Raw genomic sequence first — 25,321 nt, 5'->3', positions numbered from 1 at the left:
CTCTGTTATTCTATTATATTCTATTCAGTAGTGTTGCCATGGCATTAGGGCCCTATCTAAGATAGGTATCCTACTCTCTCTGACTATAGGTTCAGCTTTGAGGGAACCCCCTACAAATGAAACACGAGATATGCTACAGCTCAGAGGAACGAAGAGGGTCAAAATAGGTCATCTCTGTTAAATAAGACAGAAAATATTCTGGAAGCAGTTTGGCATCGATGCTGGTTTTTATCATTCCACTAATGTTGCAGCTATTTGCAACTTCTGCCAACCAAGAAAACTTGAAATCTTCTTCTTTTTTTAAAATGAATTATTCTTGCCTGGAGGTGGATTAATGAATGCATAATGCTGAGACTTGATGCATAAATGAAATGGCAATATGTTGCTTGGATTCTTAAGTACACTTTGATGACACCAGTTACACAAAAACAGAGAACATTTAGATGTAATATGGATTTGACACAGTATCCTGAGAGGATGCTCAGAGTCATAAAGCACTAGGCAGATAACACATTCACATATGTAGATTTTTTTTAGGCAAGGTTCCCCTTGCACCTATGTGCTAGTTATTCCCGACTCTAGGGGCAGTGCTCCTCTCTGTTTCAAAGCTAAAGAGCCAGCACTTGTCCGAAGATGTCGCCATGGTCATGTGGCCGGCATGACTCAACGCAGAAGGTGCACAGAACGCTGTTACCTTCCCACCAAAGTTGGTTCCTATTTTTCTACTTCCAATTTTTACATGCTTTCAAACTGCTAGGCTGGCAGAAACTGGGACAAAACTCCATTATGCGGCGCTAGATATTTGAACTGTCGAACTGCAGACCTTTCTGATTGACAAGCTCAATGTCTTAGTCACTGAGCCACCATGTCCCTGGTTGGCAAGTTAGACAACCTCTATTTTAATATTAAACTACCATCTAACATGGAGAAAGGAACCAAGATGGAATTTAATTTTAGCTCATAGGTGAATTAAATCAGATTTCCTTTTAATTCAAGTGCATTTGGAAAAGAAATCCCAGAGAATAAAACAGGCTCACACAAAAATGAGTAAGACAGAGATGGTTTCTTTTTAAGGATATATGACAGTAGCACATGACCAGGTTGCCAAAATTCTAAAGATATTTTTGCTGAAATCAAGTGTGGAAGCTAGGCTTGGCTATGGCCAAGCTTTCAGTTTACAGTAATTATTATCAACCCTATAAATTATTTTATGAAGTGAACATACTTGGTAATGTTGACACCTATTTTAAACATAAACATAGGGTACACATATCATGAGAGAGGAGGGGCTAGATGAATCAAAACTTGGCTGCAGATGGGGACTGCAGCCAAGAAATTAAAAGACACTTGCTCCTGGTGAAGAAAGCTTTGGCAAATCTAGACAGCAAACTAAAAAGCAGAGACACCACCCTGCCAATAAAATGTGTGTATAGTCAAGGCTATGGTTTTCCCAGTTTCAATGGATGGTTGTGAAAATTGGACCATAAGAAAGGCTGAGCGCCAAAGAATTGAGGCCTTTGAACTATGGTGCTGAAAAAGACTCCTGCGAGTCCCTTGAACTGCAAGGTGATCCAACTGGTCAGTCCTAGAGGAGATCAATCCTGACTGCTTTTTAGAAGCCAGATCCTAAAGAGGAAACTCAAATCCTTTGGCCACCTAATGAGAAGGAAGGACTCAGTGGAGAAGAGCCTCATGCTGGGGAAGATCGAGGGCAAGAGAAGAAAGGGATGACAGAGAGTAAGGTGATTGGATGGAGTCACTGAAACAGTAGACGTGAGCTTAAATGGACTCTGGGGGATGGTAGAGGACAGGAAGGCTTGGAGGAACATTTCCTATGGGGTCGCGATAGGTTGGACATAACTTCGCAACTAGCAACAACAACAGCATAGGTTATAGGGTGAAGAACAAGGCCATATAGCAATCCTTAATGGCGGCATCATTAAGCAATTGCTACTGAATAGGAACTCAGTCAAACAAAAATGTAATGAGTACATACTTATCCCTAGAGCAGATTGGTGCAATAGTTAATAGCTGGTGGCCTCCCAGCTTCAGCGGTCCTTGGAGGAAGCAAGTTACCTTGACCCATTCCAGTCTGGCTTCAGGCCTGGTTACAGCACAGAAACCGCTTTGGTCGCATTGACCAATGATCTCTGGAGAGCCAGGGATGGAGGCCATGCCTCCATCTTGGTTCTCCTTGACCTCTCGGCGGCTTTCGATAAAATCGACCATGGTATCCTTCTGCGACGACTGCAGGAGGTGGGGGTGGGAGGCACTGTTTTGCAGTGGTTCTCCTCCTACCTCTCGGACAAGTCGCAGTCGGTGTTGATTGGGGGGCAGAGATCGACCCCTAGGCCCCTAACATATGGGGTGCCGCAGGGGTCGGTCTTGTCCCCCCTACTATTTAACATCTACATGAAACCGCTGGGCGAGATCGTTCGGAGGCACAGGATAAGATACCACCAATATGCGGATGATACGCAGTTGTATTTGTCCGCCCCGTGCCAACTCAATGAAGCGGTGGACGTGATGAACCGGGGTCTTGAAGCCGTTAGGGACTGGATGAGGACTAACAAGCTTGTACTCAACCCGGAGAAGACCGAGTGGCTGTTGTGTTTACCTCCCAATAATTTGGCTAGTGTTCCATCACTCAGGCTGGGGGGCCAAATATTATACCCCTCAGACAGGGTTCGCAACTTGGGAGTCCTCCTGGACCCACAGCTGACCTTCGATCACCATCTGTCGGCTGTGACCAGGGGGGCATTTGCCCAGGTTCGCCTGGTGCGCCAGTTGCGACCCTACCTGAACCGGGAGGCTCTCACAACAGTCACTCGTGCCCTTGTGACCTCTAGGCTGGAATACTGCAACGTGCTCTACATGGGGCTGCCCTTGAAGAGCATCCGGCGACTTCAGCTAGTCCAGAATGCGGCCGCGCGAGTGATTGTGGGTGCTCCTCGGTTCGCCCACATAACACCTATCCTCCGCGAGCTGCGCTGGCTACCTGTTGATCTCCGGGTGCGCTTCAAGGTGCTACTTACCACCCATAAAGCCCTTCATGGTAGTGGATCTGGGTACTTGAGAGACCGCCTCCTGCCAATTACCTCCACACGACCGATTAGATCACACAGATTAGGCCTCCTCCGAGTTCCATCTGCCAGCCAGTGCCAACTGGCAACTACGCGGAGGAGAGCCTTTTCAGTAGTAGCTCCGACCCTTTGGAATGACCTCCCCGTGGAGATTCGTACCCTCACCACCCTCCAGACCTTCCGCATAGCCCTTAAGATCTGGCTATCCCGCCAGGCCTGGGGTTAAATATTAGGATCCGTCCCCACCCGAATGATGAATGAATGTTGCTTCTATTTTTTAATTATGTACTGTCTGTATATGCCATTACATGTATCCCCTCCCTATAGGTTATAAACCGCCCTGAGTCCCCTCAGGGAAAAGGGCGGCCTATAAATAAAAAAAAGCAATTAAAAAAAAAAGCAAGTTAAGGTGCCAGACTAGAAACTGGGAGAGTATAAATTCTAGTTCTGCCCTAGGAAAGAAGCCATCACAAACCCATCCAAAAATGTTGCCAGGAAAACAGAAGGTGCTTGTCAATGACGTTTCTAGTAGTCAACACTGATTTGAAGGTGCTGTTTCCAAAAGGCAACAGGATTTTCTTGATTTTTTTTCCTTTGGAAAAAATGCTTCTTTGGATTATAGTTCTACATCTATTTTGACTCAGATTCAGGTGACTTGAGGATACAGATAAACCGCCAAGTGGCCTCCATGACTCTCAGAGTGATAATGAGCAAGTGGCGGCAGAGAACATTCTGTAAATCTTTCCATTCCCCATCAATCAGTTAGAACTGAAAAAGCTTCTGTCAGAATATTCATGAACTGGAATAGGACATAGCAACAGGTCAACCATTGGGGAGTGGCTGGAATAGGACATGGTATCAAGGTAAGTCAATGTATGGGCATGGCAACTGGGAACTATTTGGTGACTGAGAGCTATGCCAGACAGCTCAGAGCCTGGGCGTGGCTTATCTATGTAGTTCAGAGTCTGTGCGAGAGAACTAATCTAGTCTGTTCTCTGAACTGCAACTGGAAACTAATCTCTCTCTCTACCATGTTGGAAGGATCTGCTATTGGTATTGTACATTTATTCCTGTGTTATTTTGTGTATAAAGAAGTTAATGAATCCTGCTGAATTCATGTGATCTGTGTGTGCTTTTTGGATTTGATTTTTGCAAGAAAATCTGATGGCTTCTTAGATGAGAGGCAAAACTTTTTCAAAGGAAAAAAAAAACCCAAGAAAGTCTGATTGCCTTTTGGGGAAAAAAGCACCTTTGGGATAACCATGAACTGGATGATTGAAAATCTCCATAGACACTGACTTGAAGCCTTGAAAAAATTAAAATCATATCAAACTAGGGTTGTGCAAACCAGAGGATATATACAGTAGCCAGGTGCAGAATCACAATTTTAAATGGGCTAGGAGGAATATTTAAGGTGCTATTAAAATGACTGGATTTCAGTCCAGTCTGAACGTGTTTCAATGTAATCAAATTTCGTTTCTAGCACTCACACCTTCCTCATACACTGCCTATTTTGAGAGAGTGATCTCTTCCAGCAGTTATATGATTGCAAGCTACATACAGCCATGTACTGGCTGACATCTTGCCAATGTCTTATTTATTTGACTGCTACAATTTGGAATCATACGATGGATTGACAAAACAAGAAAACTTCTGTCTAAATTGGGACATCTTTGAACAAACTGAAAAGGCCATCTTTGGATTCAATCTATGGATTCTCCAGGCAGAAGCTCATAGTTGGAATTCTCTGAATCTAGCCATTCAGCAGAGGATGCTAATGCTGTGCTATGCTATCTGCAGATGTTGGATCTATTGGATGCACTTCATATATAAATAGATCTGACAATCTTATTTAACAAAGCAAAGATGGTATTTTAATGGCACCCCTTTAAAGGCAAATTTCCAATTACCATTTCCTCAGAGCTGTCATTATTCTGGAAGTCTATGGAGATTCTCAATCCACTAGGTCATGGTTGTCACAAATCTGCTTTTTCCAAAAGGCAAGTGGCCCCTTTGTTTTTTTTTCCTTGAAAACATTTCACTTCTCATCCCAGAAGCTTCTTCAGTTCTGAAGACGTTCAGTTTAGTACTTCAGAAACTGAAGAAGCTTCTTGGATAAGAAGCAAAATGTTTTCAAAGAAAAAAAAACCAAGAAAGTTCAGTAGACTTTTGGAAAAAGCACATTTGAGACATTCTTCCAGATGTTTATAATCGGTACATTCTGAATGTCGCAATGCAGAACCAAACAGCTTTGGGATAAACAGGGGTTCCTCTTTATATCATTGTATTACAAGGGACAGAAAGCCTAAAGTTTAATTGCCAGGTGGGGACAAGGAAATGGTGATCCTTCAGATGTGCCTACTATTCCTGTTGGCCTAACTCAGCTCAGGAAATAGTGAGGGGTGGATATTAGTAAATTTAGCGATATCCAAACAGCTAGCTGCTCATTATCAACATAGCTATTAACTTACGGCCACAATTCTCAACATACTCTTCAAAGTATGACCACAATTTATATTGCTAAGTGAGACCATGGTTAAGCAAACTTAGCCCCAAATTACAACCTTTCTTGCCACTGTTGTTAAGTGAATCACGGCAGTTGTAACAGGTTTTTAAGCGAAACTGGCTTCCCCTTGACTTTGTAGCAATAGCAATAGCACTTAGACTTATATATTGCTTCTTAGCAATGGTGAAATTCAATTTTTTTTACTACCGGTTCTGTGGGCGTGGCTTGGTGGGCATGGCAGGGGAAGGATACCACAAAATCCCAATTCCCACCCCAGTCCAGTCAGAGGTAGTATTTGCCAGTTCTCCAAACTACTGAAAATTTACACTACCAGTTCTCCAGAACCTGTCAGAACCTGCTGGATTTCACCCCTCCATAGTGACCCTCTTTAAAAAAATGTTTACAGAATCATCATATTGCCCCCAACAATCTGGCTCCTCATTTTACTGACCTCAGACGGATGGAAGGCTGAGTCAACCTGGAGTTGGTCAGGATCGAACTGCTGGCAATGAGCAGTGAATGAACCTGCAATACTGTATTCTAACCACTGCGCCACCACAACTTTTGCTTGGCAGAGGTCACAAAAGGTGGTCACATGACCCTGGGACACTACAACTGTCATAAACATGGGCCAATTGCCAAGCATTCAAATTCTGATCATATAACCATAGGGATGCTGCAATGTGAAAAACGATCGTAAGTCACTTTTTTCAGTGCCTATAACTTTAAATTTGTGGATGAAAAGAGGAAGCCTTGATCTTACACATCCTTGAGATTTGGGCACAGTGACAAAGCATGTCAGGTAACATCAACACACAAATGCTACAAGTTGTGCAGCCTTCCAACTGCAACAGAAGTGTCAAACTCAAACTCAAGGCTCGCAGGCCAGATCTGGCCCACAGGGTGCTTAGAATTGGCCCATGAGGCCACCTTGGAAACATCAAAGGACCAGCCCGTGATGCCTATGCCACAAGTGATGCCCAGCTGGCCACTCCCACCCTGGCCACTCCCACTTGCCCCCCCCCAGGTTAAACACAACCCCGATGCAGCCCTCAATGAAATTGAGTTTGACACCTCTGAGTTGCCAGATGGAAAGGCAACATCCGAACAAGGTCATTACTCTCTTCCATCTTTTGGCTTCTCTGCAATTCCCCAGATCTCTCACCACTGGTCCTACTAGGCTGACTGCTAGGGATTCAGCAGCCTTTCCCCCAATATGATATTGATTTTGTCACCAAAAGAAATACACTTTTTAATCAGGACATCCGTTAACAGAGTTTTAAGTGCCCTTGAATTAATGGCGCCATTAAGACTCTATCTCCCAACCCTTTGTAATTTCTATCAGTGCTGATTTCCGGGGGGATGAAAGCCCGAAGTAATTTAGCTTGGATTCAGCCTGCCACCTTTTCTTTTTAGTGTTATAAAAGAGATTCAGGTTGGCTCCCTGAATTCTACAGAGACACACGGAGACAGGAAGACAGAAAATGCTTCTTGAAAGTAGGAATCCTTTTGTATTCAACCGGCCACCATCCTCACAATACTAACAATACAATGAAAAGCACTTGTTTTGCCTGAACTGTCTTGTCTGGGAGACAAAATGTTATTTACCTGCTTTTCTAGTCCATGGATACTAAGGCAACTAACCAACCCCACGGAAATAGGATATAATAACTTAAAAAGGATATAATAATTATATCCTTAAAAAGGATATAATAACTTAAAAACACAGATTAAGACCAACAAGAATCCTAACATCAGTTAAAATGTGGAGGAAGAGCTGGGTCTGGTCTAGGTCAGTGATGGCAAACCTTTTTGGCATTGAGTACATACACACATGGATGTCTGTACATGTGTGCATGTACCGGAACACACATGGATGTCTGTACATGTGTGCATGTGCATGCGCCAGAGTGCCGGAAAACCAAAGATCAGCTGGCTGGCATGCACATGCCTGTTTTTGGTCATTTGGGGCCATTTTTTTCAGGCCATTTTTGGGCCATTTTCACAGAGTTTTGGGGGGCATTTTTGGCCTGAAAATGACCACAAAATTGCCCCAAAACAGTCTGTAAATGGCCCAGAAAACTGCTTGAAAAATGGCCTGGCTTTTGGTCATTTTTTAGGCTGTTTTTGCGCAGGTTTTTGGGGCATTTTGGTGACAGCACATGTGCCCACAGAGAGGGCTCTGTATGCCACCTCTGGCACGCATGCCATAGGTTTGCCATCACGGGTCCAGGTGAGAAAATGAAGGGTGACAAATGCAACTTGCAAAGGTGTTCTTCCCTTCCTCACCCCATACCAGAAAGATGGGACTTTGAATAGCAGCAACAATATCATTTGTAGACTTGTAACAAGAGAGACAGTCCCTTAAAGAGTCAGGCCCTTGACCAGGTGTATCCAACGTGCCTGAAGGCCACATGCAGCCATGAACAGCTAATAATGCAGCTTGCCAAGATTGTAAACTTTTAACATGACGATGTGATCTTATATTATAAATCTATATTAGATATTTTATACAGTAGATAATATAAAAGAACCACGGTGGTGCACTACAGTATTGTAAGCAAACTCTGCCCACAGATTGGAGTTCAATCCTGACCTGTTCAAGGTTGACTCATCCTTTCATCCTTCTGAGGTCGGTAAATTAAGGACCCAGATTGTTGGTGACAATATACTGACTTTGTAAACCGCTTAGAGAGGGCTCCAAAGAACTGTGAAGCGGTATGTAAGTCTAAGTGCTATTGCTATTGCTATTGCTAAGTGAGGCTCAAGACAATTCCTCCACACTCAATGAGGTCCAGGCAAGCAGTGAATGCAATACTGGAGTTTAAAGCTTGTATGTTAAGAAGTCAGAGAAAAAAGATGTATTAGAAAGTTTTGATTTTTTTAAAAAATGGGGTTTTTAAAAAATGTTTAATACTTTGAAGAAAATAAGGGATGAAAAAAGGTCATCCCCTTTTTTCTGTAAGGCCAAAGAATTTGAAAGAAAACAATAAACTTCATAAATAAAAATGGTGGCAGTTCACAAAGATTACTAGGTGCAAATAGAAATACCTACTATTTCTATAGCAAGAAGGATAAAGTAGAAATGATTAAATTGATTATTTTATTCAAAGAGGGAATTATATTCTCATTTGGATATCACTTCTATAATTTGTGCTTGTGAAGAAGAAAAAAATGAAACTTTGACTTTGGTTTTCTTGATTGGAAAGATTTGTTGTTAGACAGGAATGGCTAGTTATATATTAATGTGTAAAAGCAAAAAGTTGAGATTGGAGCGTCTTTATCTTGGATTGTGCTAAGAAGAGTTGGAAGTCAATGTCTCCTTTTCTCTTTCCCCTTGTATCTCACACCCCTTTCCCTCCCATAATTTCCTATTTTCTTTTCTTCTTTGTATTTTATAAAATAAAAGTAAAAGTAATATTTTTTTAAAAAAAATGAGGTCCAGGCAAGCCAAAAGGTTCAACACTCATGCACTAAGGATGTTACCTAGTTTGGGTAATGAAACCTCTGCAAGGAAACCATCAAGCTCAGAGAACACCCAAGGACCCCTCATTTCAACCCCCAAGATACAAATATCCTCCTCTGCTAATGCCTATCTTATCTGAATTGTTTGCTGCTTCAAAACATTAATAGAGGTTACAATGGCCTTACCAGCTGATAAAATCATTTTTCCTTACTATGACTTCCTCTTTAAAATGTCAAGCTGTCCCTGGAGATGAAGATGACGGTGTAGAAGCACAGATTAAAACTAAGCAGGTCTTAAAGAGTAAACAATATTTGGATATAAAATCGTCTTATTTGTGTTGCTTCAAGAATCCTGAAAGAAGAAAGGAGTTGAAATGTCATCCCCATGGTTTAAATCACAATATTTACTGGAGGATATACCTTTGAAGTTGTCCTTTATTTTGCCAAGCAAGTTCCAGGCTACATATTTGGAATAAACCTGCCTCAATCTATTTCAACTGGGATTCCACATTGTGTCATTAAGCAAACAACACTTGTCCAGTTGCAGTATGTGTAACAGTTTGCAGTACAGCAGTCAAAAACTGCTTAAGATCACAATGAAAGGATAAATCTGTTCCTATCCTAATTACTTATGATGCTATAGGAGGGTCTGGGTAAAATGGACCTCTGAACCAATTTTGCATTGATCCCCTGTTCAAAAATGATGACACATCACTGTATCTTTCTGCAAAATAGCAGTCCCTATTTTTTAAACACCTGAAAAGTAGGCCAGACTGGGAAATTAAGGGGTATGAATCCAAGATAATCTCAAATGCCAGTCCAAAACAGATTTCAGGTTGGCAGTCTTCAGATATTATTCCAATGCTTGAAATATCCCACATGGGTTCTTAACTGTTTCGAGAAAGTGAGAAGTAGGAAAATGGCTGTACTTAGAAGTTGTCTGCAAAAAAAGGGAAGGACTAGGGGTGACATGATAGCAGTCTTTCAATATTTGAGTAGCTGACACAAAGAAGAGGGCATTGACTTATTTTGCAAAGCACCTGAGGGCAAAACAAGAAGTAATGGACAGAAGCTCATCAAAGAGGGATCCAACCTAGATCTAAGGAGAAACCCTAGCATTTAAAAGCTAAGACACAATTAGAACAATTAATCAATGGAATGGCTTGATTCCAGAAAGTTGTAGGTGTTCCATCGTTGGAAGTTTTTCACAAGAGATTGGACCAGTGGTGGGATTCAGCCAGTCAACGCTTATTTGGGAGAACCGGTTGTTAACTTTCTAAGCAGATCAGAGAATCGGTTGCTGGAAGAAATCTCCCCCCCCCCCCATTTTACAGAGCTAATCCTGTAAGAAAGGCAGGAAGGAAACATTCTGGTGTTGCTTCTAGCCTATTGCCCTGCTTACAGAAACTGCCTCTCCAGTTAATCCTTATTACACTGTAACAGTTAAGGTGAAAGCGGCCATCAACATGAGTGCTGTTGAGTTGGCCATGCCCACCCAGTCACATGACCACCAAGCCATGCCTACCCAGCTGGTCATTAGGACAGAGAAGTGGTTGTTAAATTATTTGAATCCCACCACTGGATTCAGCCAGTTAACCAGAGTCTCCTGCTCAAGCAAAAGGTTGGACTAGAAGCCCATCAAGATCTCTTCCAAATCTGTTATTCTGTACAAACCCATGATGAACAAGAGCTAAGAGTTGGAGCCCAACAGTTCAGGTTTCTTACTTGTGTTCTAGAAAATGCATTATGGATAAGACAGTAACCATAATATTTTCGCATCTCAAGAGTAATTTTTAGCATTTCCTTGATATGATATCATGCACTTGGGTATAAGAAATGATGTCATTTTTCACTTTTCTTACTATCCTCTCTATCTGATATAACACTTATCTGAAAATTTCAGCAACTTTCATACATGTTAACTGATAAAGTATCAGCCCAAGTTCATTTTTGATTATGAGAAATGTGCCATCTAAAATTATATCATCTTGTTCTTCGTGTGCACCTGTGTGTGCTCTCTCTCTCTCTCTCTCTCTCTCTATATATATATATATATATATATATATATATATATATATATATATATATATATATATATTGTGTGTGTGTGTGTATCCTTCTTCATTAAATCACTATTTCTTTTTTCAAGTAATTGTGAACTACGTAGAAGTAGCACCTCTTTTCTCCAGTGCTCCAAAAACATGTCATTCTGTATCTCCTGGGGAAACTTTCTGAAAAACCAAAGAGGGGGAAAAATCATGTTATTAAGATTTTATGGAAAACTTCAATTTTATGGAACATTGGCTCTAAAAGAAGAGAAATGTCACAAGGCTGCAAAAGGCAGCCTTATAAACCAGCATCTTCAAATTCACCACAAGACGTCTGACAGAGCTAGACTTGAGAATGAAAGATGATGGATTTTAAATTAATGATATCTTAGAGGTGAAGGCTGAGTTCAGCAGGCAGAAATATGTTCAGTCCTGGCTTGGCTTCAGGGGAAGACAATTTGGTAGGGAAAGAATAGAGGAAGGAATTCCGTGGCAACAGAGGAAATAGCTAGAATCTTTTCCATCCTACAACAACCATCTAAGGGAGAATCTGGCAACTTTCTTGAAATTCAAATAAGAACAGCCTCTCCTCCATGTAAACAATTTTACCTAGATCTTCTAGAGACACAAGAATTATTACAAACTACTGATAACGAGCTTCAAGATCACCACAGATGGGGACTGCAGCCAAGAAATTAAAAGACGCTTGCTCCTGGGGAGGAAAGCTATGGCAAATCTAGACAGCATCCTAAAAAGCAGAGACATCACCCTGCCAACAAAAGTGGGTATAGTCAAGGCTATAGTTTTTCCAGTTGCTATGCATTGCTGTTAAAGTTGGACCATAAGAAAGGCTGAGCGCCAAAGAATGGAGGCCTTTGAACTCTGGTGCTGGAGAAGACTCCTGTGAGTCCCATGGACTGCAAGGCGATCAAAACGGTCAGTCCTAGAGGAGATCAACCCTGACTGCTCTTTAGAAGGCCAGATCCTGAAGAGGAAACTCAAATATTTTGGCCACCTGATGAGAAGGAAGGACTCGGTGGAGAAAAGCCTAATGCTGGAAACGATTGAGGGTAAAAGAAGAGGTTTCCTGCCTAGGCAGGGGGTTGGACTAGAAGACCTCCAAGGTCCCTTCCAACTCTGCTATTGTATTGTAAGAAGGGGACGACAGAGAATGAGGTGGCTGGATGGAGGCACTGAAGCAGTCGGCATGAGCTTAAATGAACTCCAGGGGATGGTAGAGGAAATGAACATTGTCCATGGGTTGTGATGGGTTGGACATGACTTTGCAACTAACAACAACAAGGAAAGAACCCATCAAAGATGTTTCAAAGCTACTGATTGTAGATAACACTGAGCTAAAAAGGAATAACATTTTGACTAGTAACAACAAAAACCCATTTGCAATGCTCCATGGAGACCCAATGTAAAGGTTGTACCCAAGGTAACAGGTTGTATAGTTGAAATTCAACTATACAACCTGTTACCTTCCAACTTACTTATTCATTCACAGTATTTACACGGCCACCCAATTCAAACAGTGTGACTTTTGGCAGCTTATGAAAATATTCAAACAAACAAACAAACAAACACAGAGTAAATCACATGCCTTTAAACAAAAACAGCTAAACAATAAAATGGTGAGCAGATTACATGACATGCTTCTAAGGCAGCTGCAAGCCAAATGACGGTTTGTTCTCATTGGTTTGTTGAACAGTGTCCCGGTTCACACATAAATTCAAAGCATAAATTATGATTTATAGCTGTGGTGCACAACATACTATGCCAGATTATAATTTAGTGTGGTTCATGAGAAACCAGACATATACTAAAGATTGGAGGACTCTGCCTTGGTAAACAGTTAGTTAATCAGTGGTGGAAGTCTTGCAAAATTCCTGCAAACGTTGTTCTCTCTGTTTCTCATCCTGTCCAAGTCAAATTGGCAGAAACTACTTATGCCAATTACATTTACGAGTTCTGGACAACTGCCGCCTTTCACTATAGCCTAACCAATGAAACCCACAAATGCATAAAACAGCACAGGGTATTTATCTTTATACTTTGTCTTTATTAAAGCGCTAGTCGTCTAATTTGGGAAGCTAAAAATATAACAATGGGAGGAATGACAATTGGTCTTACCTGAACTGTTATTTTAAGAGGTGTTTGCAACCCAGTCTCGAGGCCAATTGGCTGTGATAATACAATCTCTGGACCATCCTGCAAACTCACTCTGGAAAATTAGAAAGAGCCTTTTAGGCCCTTTTCAAAGGTTAGCTTTGATGTTGGAATCCCTGCCACCATTGCACAATAACTACCCGTCTCTCTAATGCTTAGTAGTACCTATCAATTTAAGCGGAAGTCGCAAGTAGATAAATAGGTACACCACTTCGGTGGGAATGTAACAGCATTTGGTGCACCTCGGCATGTAGCCATGCTGGCAACTTAGCAATAAGCAATAGCACATAGACTTACACATTGCTCCAAACTGCTTTTATAGTGCTCCCTGAAAGGTTTATAATGTCAGCATATCCTCCACCACCACCACCTCCCAAAAAAATCTGGATCCTCATTTTACTGAGCTTGAAGGATGGAAGGCTGAGTCAATCTCAAGCCACTTCAGGATCGAACTCCACACTGTGGGCAGTGTTAGCCTGCAATACTGCATTCTAAGCACTGTACCACATGACTAGGAAAATGTCTTCAGACAATGCTGGCTACCTCAGCGAGAAAATGGAGATAAACACCACCTCATAGAGTTGAACATGACTGGACAGGACAAACTTTACCTTTAGATCGGGGGTGTCAAACTCAAGGACCACAGGCCAGATGTGGCCTCCAAGGTGGTGGGATCCAGCCCATGGTGCTGTCCTGGTCTACCCGGTGTGAAGAGGGAAGATCAGGCCGATGTAGTTTTCACCCGGTCTACCCAAAGAGAAGAGGAAAGATTGGGCCAGCATGGCTTCGGTTTGATCTATCCAATGCAAAGAGGAAATATCGGGCCAGTGGCTTCGAACTGGTCTACCCAACGCGAAAAGGAAACATGTCAGCAGTTTGGGGAGTGGCATCAAGCTGGCCATGCCTACCCAGCTGGCCATGCCCCTCCCCTGAGGTCAACCACAGCCCTGATGCGGCCCTCAATGAAATTGATTTTGACACCTCTGTGTCTTTGCTTTTATCTTGTCTACAGGGAGGTATCTCCTTGGATAATATTATCCAGAATAGACATCATGGGAAAAGATTTTGCCTCATCAGTTCAGCTTCAATGCAATCATACTACTGGGAAAAAGGGCGTTGGTACTTACCTGATACGCCTCTTCTCATAGTGGGGGGGGGAGTATCCAGGATGGGTTGACTTTATCCTCTCATTGATTGGACTGAGTCATCAGAGCTCTTGGTATAAGCCTCTGGTCCACCAGGCTCCGCCCAGTTTGTAGACGAAGAACTCTATCCGACTCGTTGAACCATCCACTCCAGACCTTGTTAAGGTTTCTACTTTTTATTGAATCCTACTTTGGTCATGTTATTACAACCTACAACCTAGTAAATGTTACCTTACCATGACAGGGGGGGTCTGGATACTCCCCCCCCCACTATGAGAAGAGGCGTATCAGGTAAGTACCAACGCCCTTTCTCCATAGTGAGGGGGAGGAGTATCCAGGATGGGACGTACCAAAGCCAACGTCCCTAGGGTGGGTAATAAGTTGAAGACCCCTGGCCAAAGTAAGCCTGGTGAGATGTCTCCCTTGCCCTGTGGACAGCCTGTAGTACCCTGCGCTCAAACAAAGCCTCCACCGAGGCAAAGGTGTCCAGCTTGTAGTTCCTCACGAAGGGTGAGGAAGAAGACCCTGCGGCTGCCCTACATGTCTCCGCCAATGAGGCCTGTGTAGCCCAGGATGCCAAGGTGGCTGCACTTTGTGTGGAATGTGCTGTGATGGGGCTTGGTGCCTGCATGCCCTGGGATTGGTAGGCTGTAGCAATGCAGGTCCTCACCACCTGCCTATTGTGGTGGAAGTCACCTTTTTACCCAGAGACCACAGATGGTAGGAGACCAACCGGGCCTCGGACTTTCTCTTTGGGCAGGTTCTATCTAAGGTGTGCCACTTCTTCTCTAGGGGGTGAGCAGGGTCCAGACAGAAATTGGGCATGCCCAGGTCCTGTAATTTGTGGAAACATGAACCCACCTTAGGAATGAAGGAAGGGTCCAGCCGCAGCACCTCTCTGTCCTGGTGAAAGATGCATAGGTCGTCCTCCATGGACAGGCCCTGCAGCTGTGATGTCCGCCTGGCAGATTTGATGGCCACTAGGAACACCACCTTAAGGGTTAAAAACTTTAGAGACATTGTTCGCAATGGTTCAAATGGGCCCCCTTAAAGCATCCAGCCCTTTATGCAAGACCCAGGAGGGGCACCTGTGTGTCGTGAGTGGTGTGAGGTTGGATGCCCCCTTCAGAAACTTCCTTGCTAAAGGTTGTTGACTGAGTGCCTGGGCTCTACCGCATAGAAGCGCTGAGAAATGGCCGAGACTTGTCTCCTAAACGTGTTAGGGTCTAACCCCTTGTCCAGGCCTGCCTGAAGAAATCTGAGCACTAAGGGCTCTATCCCCCTGATGGAAAGTCTTTCCTCCTTCAGGATGCTCCGCTCAACCACCAAGTGGTCAATTGGAGCCATTGGGGTTCCGGGTGTTCCAGTGACCCCTGCCTGAGGGAGAGCCTATCCTGAGGAATCCTCTGCACTCTGTCCCCCAATAGCGACTGAAGGTCTGCCAACCATGGCCTCCTGGGCCAATAGGGGGCAACCAGTACCAGCTCCGCCCCCTCCCAAAGAATTTTTGGATGACCCTGGGAATCCGGGGCAAGGGTGAGTAAGCGTAGAGCAGTCCCCGAGGCCAGGGGCCAGGAGCCTTCCATCCTTCCGAGGTGGGCAAAATGAGGACCCGGATTGTTGTTGGGGGCGACATGCTGACTCTGTAAACCGCCCAGAGAGGGCTGAAAGCCCTATGAAGCGGTATATAAGTCTAACTGCTATTGCCCCTTCTGACCCCAGGCTTTGGTACCTGGCGTAAACCTTGGGAGCTGGGTGTTGGAGGGGGGTGGCAAATAGCTCGACTTCCGGGTGGCTGAGGTGGTCCATCGCCTCTCTGAAGATCACCGGGTGCAATCTCCACTCCGAGTTGTCCACTTCTGCCCGGCTAAGCCAATTGGCTCTGATGTTGTCCCCCCCCCCCCGCTATATGTTCCGCCCTTAAGGAGAGAACATTCCTTACGGCCCACTGACCCGGCCTTTTGGCCTCCCGCATGAGGGCCTTCGACTTGGTCCCCCCGTCTGTTTAAGTGGGCCTTGGGTGCAATATTGTCTGTGGGGGCTGGAAGGTGTCTGTCCTTGACAGAGTGGTGAAATTTTTCTAGGGTCAAGCGAACTGCCCTGCGCTCCAAACAGTTGATATTGTGAGTCAGTTCTGTCTGGTTCACTGTCCCTGCACTATCTGGTCTTGTAGGTGGGCGCCCCCCACCCTCCGAACAGGTTGGCACCTGTGGCTACCGTCACCCGGTCTGGCGTTCTGAAGAATTCGCCCTTGGTTATCGCCGGGGACGTCCACCCGAACAGTGAGCGTGGGACTATTGCCGGGAGAAGAACCCTGGCCTGGGAGTAGCTCCTGTGCCTTTGCTGGAATGGCAAGGGAACCCTTGTAGGTCTCTGATGTAGAGACGGGCCCAAGGAATAATGCCAAAGGCTGAGACCCTGGTGCCTAACCATCTAGACCATGTGGCTAAAGGCACCCTGTCTCCCTTGATTACCTGGATGACTAGTCGTCTTAGCGAGCACTGTCTTTTGGGTGACAGGAATATCTTACCTGCCACTGAGTCTATCAGAGCCCCTAGGTGAATGAGCCTAGTGGAAGGGTAGAATTGGCTTTTAACCGGATTCCCCGAGAACCCGTGCTCCCTCAGGAATGGCAAGGTGATATCTAGATCCCCTAATGCCCCTTCAAAGGATGACTGTATGAGGAGGTCATCTAGGTGGCCTAGAATCCTAACTGGAATCTGCCTCCAGCTCGCTGCTAAGGCAGCCATTACCTTGGTGAAGTCTTGCGGGGAGGGATACCGGCCGAAGGGCAAGGCCTGGTTATGGGAGTGCTGCCCCAGGTAGCTGAACGTGAGAAACCTCCTGTAATCCCTAATGATGGGAATGTGTAAATAGGCCTCTGTGGGGTCTATAAAAGTGAGGAAGTCTCCCTGTCTGATTCCCTCCAAGATGGAGTGGAGGGAATGTATTTTGAACCTCCTGTAATGATTGAAGCGGTCCCGCCACTTCAGATCCAGAATTGCCCTCCATCCCCGATGTCTTGGGGATTCCGAAAGGGATGGTGTAATGCCCTTGGCCCTGCTGTCTAGAGGCACTGGCTGGATGGCTCCATGTCCAGCAGGAGTTGTATAGCTGCATCAGTAATCTCCGTGCCGGGTTATTTGAAACCGGGCAGCTCTGGAAAAACCCCAGGGGTTTAGACAGGAGTTCCAGAGCCGGACTGTGCCTCATGGTGTTCTGAACCTATTTATCTGATGAGGCACGGTCGCAGCAGTCGGTGAAGTATGCCAACCGGCCCCCTAGGGGGGGGTGACTCGGTTCTGGCCTTAGTTCTTGCGGGAGGGGCATCCCCCCCGCCACATCCTCCGCTCCCTCGGAAGGGCCGCTTCTGCTGCCTGCCCCTCTGCTGCCTATCTTGGCATCTCTGCCTGCCGGAAGAGCCTCCTCGTAATGCCTGGCACCTGAGTACCCCGCCCCTGAACCCCTGAAGGGATCCTAACCCCAGAAGGAGGACCCGAAGTCTTGTCCCCGGGAACAGGGCCGTCTGGAGTAAGGCACCGTCCTAAACTGTCCCCTCTTAGGGGCTGTGGGGAGATCCTTCCTCTAGTCCTTATTCTCGACCAGATAGGGGTCCAGAGCGGGTCCAAAAAGGACATCTTCTGTGAAAGGAGTGGATGCCAGGCGCCACCTGTGGTGAACCTCTGCCTGCCACTGTCTCAGCCACAGCAGCCTGCGAGATGCAACAGTGGAACAATTGCCCTGGAGGCAAGCCTGGTTGCAGACAATGAGGCATCTGCCACAGATTGGATGACCGCCCCCAGCTTATTGATGTCCTGGTGCGCTCTGACCTCGGTAATGGGGATGCGTTGTTGCAGCTCCTGCAGCCAGAGCAGAGGAGACCTGTTGAACAATGAGGCGGTGATGGCGGCCTTCACCGCCCAGGCGGCTGCCTGATGCCTCTTCAGAGGGTGAGGCCCGCCTTCCTGTCTTCCCATGTCAGAGCCTGCTCAGGTTCCCCTGGCAGAATCAGGGGTGTTGCAGAGCCAAAGCCAAGGCGCCCCTGGTGGGTGGGATAGCACCCCCTCCATGTCTTGATCCACATTGAAAAGGCCTTGTCTGTGGATGTGAGCATGGGAATGGCCCCTTGGCACTTGACCGATTCAAGAAAGGCCCTGGGAGTTGGCACTGTGTCGGTCTCAATGGCCTGCTCCTCAAACCTGGTTTCTGCAGAAAACCCCTGCTGCTGAGGCGGTGCCTCTGCTGCTCTGTTCCCAAGCCTGGCGGCTGCATAACCCTTAAAAAGGAGTGATTTATATAACAAAGGCTGGAACAACCCGGTGAAGGTCAGCTTGGGGGGGGGGCAAGCCTATGTCATCGGATAGGTCCTCCTCCCTGACTTCCCCCTCCTCACAATCCAGCTCACTCTCCTCCCATGATAAGGCTGAGGAGCTAAGCTGTCCTCCCCCTGGGTTTCCAGCCCTTCAGGTATCCTAGGAGAGGATGCCACTGAGGCAGCATTTGAGGCTGCTGCAGCAATGTCAGGCATTGCTGGAAGCCCTTCATCATTATGTCTGAAAATTGGGGGCCCCTGTGGTGCTTGCTGGCTGGGGGCCCCTGCCTGTCTGGGGGGGGGGGGGTGGCAGAGGCTGATCTCAGGGAGGCAGCATGTGGGAGGGGGATTGCCACCTCTGAGGGAGACCCCAAGGACTAGGGGTGTCAAAGGGGATTCTTGCCTGCAAATGGTTGTCTCCCCTGCAGTCCCACCTGCTGTGGGGCCTCCAGGAGCCTTTCTTTTCTTTCCCTGGCATGGGATGGATTTGAGGCCACTTGCCCTCTTGCAAATCTGTTCCAGTCTTTAATGCCTCCTCCTTTCTTATTTAGATGGCTTGGGAGGCTTGTGACCCCCCCCCTGCTTTCAGCTCTGCCCTGGGGGAGAGGTGTTTTTTTTTTTTTGTCTCTGCCTTTCCTCCCCCCCCCCCGCCTGTTTCCAGCTCTGCGCTGGGGGAGAGGTGCTTCTTTTTGTCTCTGCCTTTCCTCCCCCCCCTTCTCTGGGCCGCCTGAGGGGTGGTCACTAACCTGGTGGGACTGCCGGCTGTTGTTGCCAGTACCTGTGTCCTGCCAGTCTCCTGTTGCCTCTGGGCGCCGCCATCTTGGAACACATGGTCCCTTATGGCTTCAAGATGGCGCCTTTGCCAGGAGATGAAGGCGCCCCTTTTGAATCTTCTGGCTGGGCGGCTTGTGCTCCGAAGAGCTGCGCTGCTGCCGTTTTCTTCACTTCCCATGCCGCTGGAGTCCTTGCTTTGCCCGTGAGCCCCCTCCAATGAGGTGGGTCACGTACCAATGGGGCGGGCGCTCCGCATTTGCAAGGCTCCCTTCCAGGGGGCGGGGGGGCTCCGCGCCGTCCTAGCCTGTCCCTTCTCACGATCCGCGGCTCTTGGGGAAGTCTCCGGCGCTGCTGGCGTCCTTGCAGCCGGGCGTGCCTGCCAGAGGCTTCTGCCCTCTGTCTCCTGCTCACCCGGCAAATTCCTGTCTGAGTGTTGCTTGTCTCACTCAGAAGCCTGGGCGGCGGGCCGCCCGCTGAGGGGCTTTTGGCCGATCCTTACAGTCCCGGGAGTTGCCAGCTCGCCTGGGATGCTGTAGGAGGGAGACACTGGAATTTTCCTTCCTTTTCTTTCTTGAATATCTTCGACCTGTTGGAGATCTAGGATGGTCAACCGTCCATTTGAGTGGACTGAGTCTATAAACTGGGCGGAGCCTGGTGGACCAGAGGCTTATACCAAGAGCTCTGATGACTCAGTCCAATCAACAAGAGGATAAAGTCAACCCATCCTGGATACTCCTCCCCCTCACTATGGAGAATGAACAACAACTTAGATGTTTTGCCATCAACCTTACAAATGTCACCAACCAGGTACTATAAACTTGCTGATGTTCTTACGCCAGAGTTTATATTACACTAAAACAACTTTACAAGCAAGGGTAGGAAATTAAACCTTGTCAAGCATAGTTGAATGCTCTCACTTAACAAGTAGACTAGGAAAACTAACATAAATCAACATTTGTATACGGTCCAATAAAATACTTTAGATATTGTCACATTTCAGTAAGCACATAGCTGAGTTGAATAGTTAACACCCTAGAAGATAGAAATGAATGTCTCAATTACTTTGATCAGGTAGAGAAACGGGCTGAATGTATTTAACAGACAAAGGTAAAAATCATGACTTAGGAAATATAAATTAAATACAAGTAAAGAAGAAGGGGCACTTGGTTTCACAAAAGTGCTGTGAAAAAAAAATCTTAGAAGACTAGTCAATTGCAAGTCAAATATAGATCTGTAATGTGATGTGGTTGCTAAAAAGGAAAACAGAATTCAAGACTGAATCAATAGAAGTACAGTTTCCAAATTTTGGAAAGTAACACTCCATTCTTCATTGTCAAAGTCCACTGTCAATAGCAGAGTTGACATATGGTGCAAACCTACAATGAGAGGTCTTTCTTTTTGAACTAGTAAATTAAGCTATTGTGGTTTGAACAAGAAGCTGTGGTTGCATCCCTGGCTTAATGTGATGTGTAAATCCAACCGTCTATTTTGAACATTTTAATATCAAGGTAATGATTCATGTAAGTATGCTTTCCATTGTGCAGGGGAATAATGTAAACTTTCACAAAGGATAAATAGAGATGAACATGATTGAAGTAGAAAATGTATAGTAACCAATCTCTGTAAGTGAGTTGAAGATGTTTGAGACTCCCAACTGATGAGGATTTAAATCTGATTCAAATAATAGGTAATTGACACGGAGACTTAATAAAAGCTGGGAAACCTATCTTCTAAATTTTCCCCATTTTAACCAACTTATGCTTCTTCTTGTAGTCCATCAATGAAAGACAAAAGCTAATTCATGGTTGCACATACAATATGCAGCTTGCTTTGTTTTATCATCACATAACATGTAAGCCTAATTACTGCAATTTGTAAACCATTGTTTATGGTTTAGGATGACATGTAAACCCATTCATCATGATCTATTTCACTAATTATGGATAAACCAAGCCAAAACATACTTTGATGTATGTACCCAGCCAAGAGAAACACCCTATCAGTTGAATACCAATTAAGCAATGTCCTTGGGACATAGTCACTTACTGGAGATACCTTGGTTATATTGCATTTCTTCTCTGCCTAGCAGATGAACCAAGAAATGTTTATCCTCACATCTCTTTCCCACTAAGTCTAAATGTTCTACATTTTCCATGTCAGCTTTCTTGGTAGACTTCTCCCTTTCCTACAGAGTATGCAATTATATTTAACACAAATCTATGTCCCTTGAAATTACAATGCCCCAACAAACTCTTTTCAAATTAACATTTCATGTTCTAGTATATTGCATGTTGCAGTTAATTTCAAATTATATTATTTATCAAGCATAAATTAAACATTCAGAAAAAAATATTATTTAATCTTTTTCAACTGGTTTAAGTATTGCTTTACCAATTATCCTTCTGTAGGTGTAACCACCAAGCCAAATAGGGCTGACCCACAAAGTATGCCTTTCTTTCTAATTAGTAAATGCAGGGAAATTACACAGCCAATGGCTGAGTTCAACTTGATGAGCCACATATCACCCCAAAGTAGAAACAAAACTCTAGTCTGGCATCTACTTATTTCTTGCTAAGTCTGTTAAGTGGCCAGTAAGTATACCTGGAAAAATGAATATGCTTTGGACCCAAAAGCTATGTTTACAACTATTTTACGAGGAAGGGACTAAGTGGATGTGCAATTGTTTCCTTCCAGCTCCTCTCCTCTCCTAACCTTTCCTCCCTCCCTTGCCCATCTCAAGTATATGACTTTGATAATGAAAATTAAACACATATAGCCATCCATCCATCCATCCATCTCTATAATACATCCATCCATCCATCCACCCATCCACCCATCTATCTATCTATCTATCTCTCATATCTCTCTCCGTCTCCCCCTCTCTCCATCACACATATAACAGCTGGGGAAAATTTGAAAACATCAGTTCAGCCCTCAACATAACCAGGAGACTGGCTCCATCACACTCCTGGGACCCAGTTTCAATCCAAAGAAAGCCCTCAAGGCCTAATGAAAGACCAAAAGCGATAGAGTCAATCTGGAAAGCTGCAGGGATATTCTGATAAAGTATACATTTAATTCCATGATGTAGAAAGATTGGGAGACAAGCATGTCCTCCAGGAAGCAATTGAAAATCTTCAGAAATATGTGGGGAGCTGCAGCCAAAGTCAACGGATAAGAGGGGTCAGTGAAGTTTCCAAAAATGCTTCCTTTTTTTCTAATAGGCAAATATGAGCAAGAGTTTGGCGATGCTCACACTAACGCATATGTTATGCAACCCACAAAAGTGGCCTTCACAGATCACATAATGCCAATGCAAAACGCAAAGTGAAATCTAAGTCTTCTCCGTGGGAATTTACTCACTACTCAGGCTAACCGAAAGTTTTATTTGAGTATTATTAGAGAGGCAGGAGAAAAGTCTTCCCAACTATATTAACCCTTCTAAAATAAAGTACGCACATAACCTCTGCCATCTCTACAAAGGCACTCAACTTTGAAAGTACATTCTGCTATTACTACCTGTCCAGCTGTGAAAAGGTGTTATGCGCCTTCAGAAACCTGTGGCTCTACAAAGATAAAGCATTTCCAACATATGCCTCCTTTTTTTTGTTATTTTTCAGGCTACATTTATCTTTTCTTTGGATCAACCTGCCAGTGATGTGAAGGAAAACACAGGCTGTGCATTCACCTCTGAAGGAAGAATATGTTGCTGTCAAAACTCACGGAAAGGTACTAACTGAAAGGTTTGTCAAAGTTTTCCTGCACATTATGCTGACAAACATTGGAAACAATAGAACATTCATGGTTGATTTAAAGACCCTCATCTAGTTTCTTCTCACTGGGATCCATACTCATCTTGATAAATCAAGCCAGATTCATACATTATGCCCAACATAGTATAATAATAATATTCAAAAAGCATGAAGAGATGGTTTTGCCAGCAGGCCAGAGACCCCAGGGCACTACAGAGCCCACCAAGGGGTTGGTTTGATTGTTGTTGTCAGGAGTATAATTATGCTTTGTCAACCATGAAAGACAGGGAAGGGCTTTTGACTATACAGGTAGTCCTTATTATATGCCCCTCAGAGAGTGTTCACAATTTGGGAGTCCTCCTGGATCCACAGCTGACTTTAGATCACCAGTTATCGGCTGTGACCAGGGGGGTCTTTGCCCAGATTCGCCTGGTGCACCAATTGCGACCCTATCTGGACCGGGAGGCACTTCAGATAGTCACTCACGCCCTCGTGACCTCAAGACTGGACTACTGTAATGCGCTTTACATGGGGCTGCCCTTGAAAAGTGTTCGAAGACTTCAGCTAGTCCAGAATGCAGCTGCACGAGCGATTATGGGTGCACCTAGGTACACCCACGTTACACCTATCCTCCGCGAGCTGCACTGGCTGCCCATTGGTCTCCGGACTTGCTTCAAGGTGCTAGTTGTTACTTATAAAGCCCTACATGGCATCGGACCTGGGTACCTGAGAGACCGCCTCCTGCCAATTACCTCCCAAAGACCAATTCGATCACACAGGCTTGGCCTTCTCCGGGTTCCATTTGCCAGCCAATGCCGGCTGGCGACACCCCGGGGGAGAGCCTTCTCTGTTGCTGCTCCGGCCCTCTGGAACGATCTCCCCGTGGAGATCCGGACCCTTACTACTCTCACAGCCTTCCGTAAAGCTACTAAATCCTGGCTGTTCCGGCAGGCTGGGGGCTGTTAAAGCACCCAGCCCCATCTTAATTGTGACTGTTGTGGATTTTAAAATTGTTTGTTTGTATTGTCTTACTTATTCCCTCCCCTGTTTATTGTGAGTCCTTCGGGAGTGGGTGGCATACAAAACCAATAAACCTAACCTAAACCAAACCTCCTCCCTTAGTGACTTCTTGTTCAGCAACCATTCGAAGTTACAACAGTGCTCAACAAGAAGACTTATGGCTGGTCCTTGAAGTTGTGGCTGTCTCAGTGTCCCCAGAGTCACAGGATCATGATTCCAATAAGTCAAGTCAATGAGGAAACCAGCCACCCCCTGATGTTGTGCTTAATGACTGCACATGATTCCTTAACAACCACAACCTGAGCTATCATAGTACACTGAAGATTGCATTTAATTTTGTGGCACAAGGCGCAATGACAATAAAATAAACTAACTAATAGCAGATGTAGCAATGGAATGAAATGCAGAGTGATTGAACTTAGCTGCTCTCAGAAAGCTTAATCAAGGTCAGGCCTAATTAATATTTCTATGGGAAATTACCACAAACTCCAATGGCTTTAGATCAGACTGGGAAGTCAAAAACCATCTCAGAAGAAGGCAGTGACAAAGCACTTTTGAACTATTGTCAAGAAAAACTACACCAATGGGTTTAGATCAGCAGCAGGAATCAAGCTCCTAATTGGAGTCTATGCATTGAAGGAACTGTCTGATGTTCTGCTTAAAGACTCACCGATGGCATTTTGTTGGTGATTTTGAAACGAATGACGCAGAAGAACAATTTCCTCAAGTTTTGGGATCAAATACCAGGTTGCCTCAAAGGGAGAGATGCCACCTACATCTTAGGGCAGTGATGGCGAACCATTTTGGTGCCGAAGCACATGTGCATGCGTCCAAAATGCAATGTGAGCATCCCCCATGCATGTTCCCCATGTGTGCGCCCCACCCCCTGCCCATTTTTGCCTTCCAGATTGGTGCAGGAGGCCTTCCAGACCCAAAATGGGCAGCGAGGGGGCATGCATACACATGAACCCCCAAAATGGAATGCAAGTTCCCCCACGCATGCACCCCGCCTCCCCATGCTTATGCACATGTTTCCCCCACATG

General features: G+C 45.2%; 1 protein-coding gene across 1 annotated transcript in view; it reads right to left on the bottom strand.

Annotated features, from left to right (window-relative positions):
- The window catches only part of LOC116516109 (teneurin-1-like), a 348,491-nt gene extending 334,422 nt beyond the window's left edge, over positions 1 to 14,069 (bottom strand). Inside the window, 1 exon segment of the mRNA XM_032228512.1 lies at positions 13,886 to 14,069. The gene's annotated coding sequence lies outside the window, so the exon portion shown is untranslated.
- Positions 14,070 to 25,321: the final 11,252 nt, after the last annotated feature.

The sequence above is a fragment of the Thamnophis elegans genome, chromosome 12 (assembly GCF_009769535.1).
Source record: "Thamnophis elegans isolate rThaEle1 chromosome 12, rThaEle1.pri, whole genome shotgun sequence".
In the NCBI taxonomy this organism is placed as follows: Eukaryota; Metazoa; Chordata; class Lepidosauria; order Squamata; family Colubridae; genus Thamnophis; species Thamnophis elegans.
The sequence above is the reverse complement of the archived record's forward strand: the minus strand, read 5'-3'. Positions and strand labels throughout refer to the sequence as shown.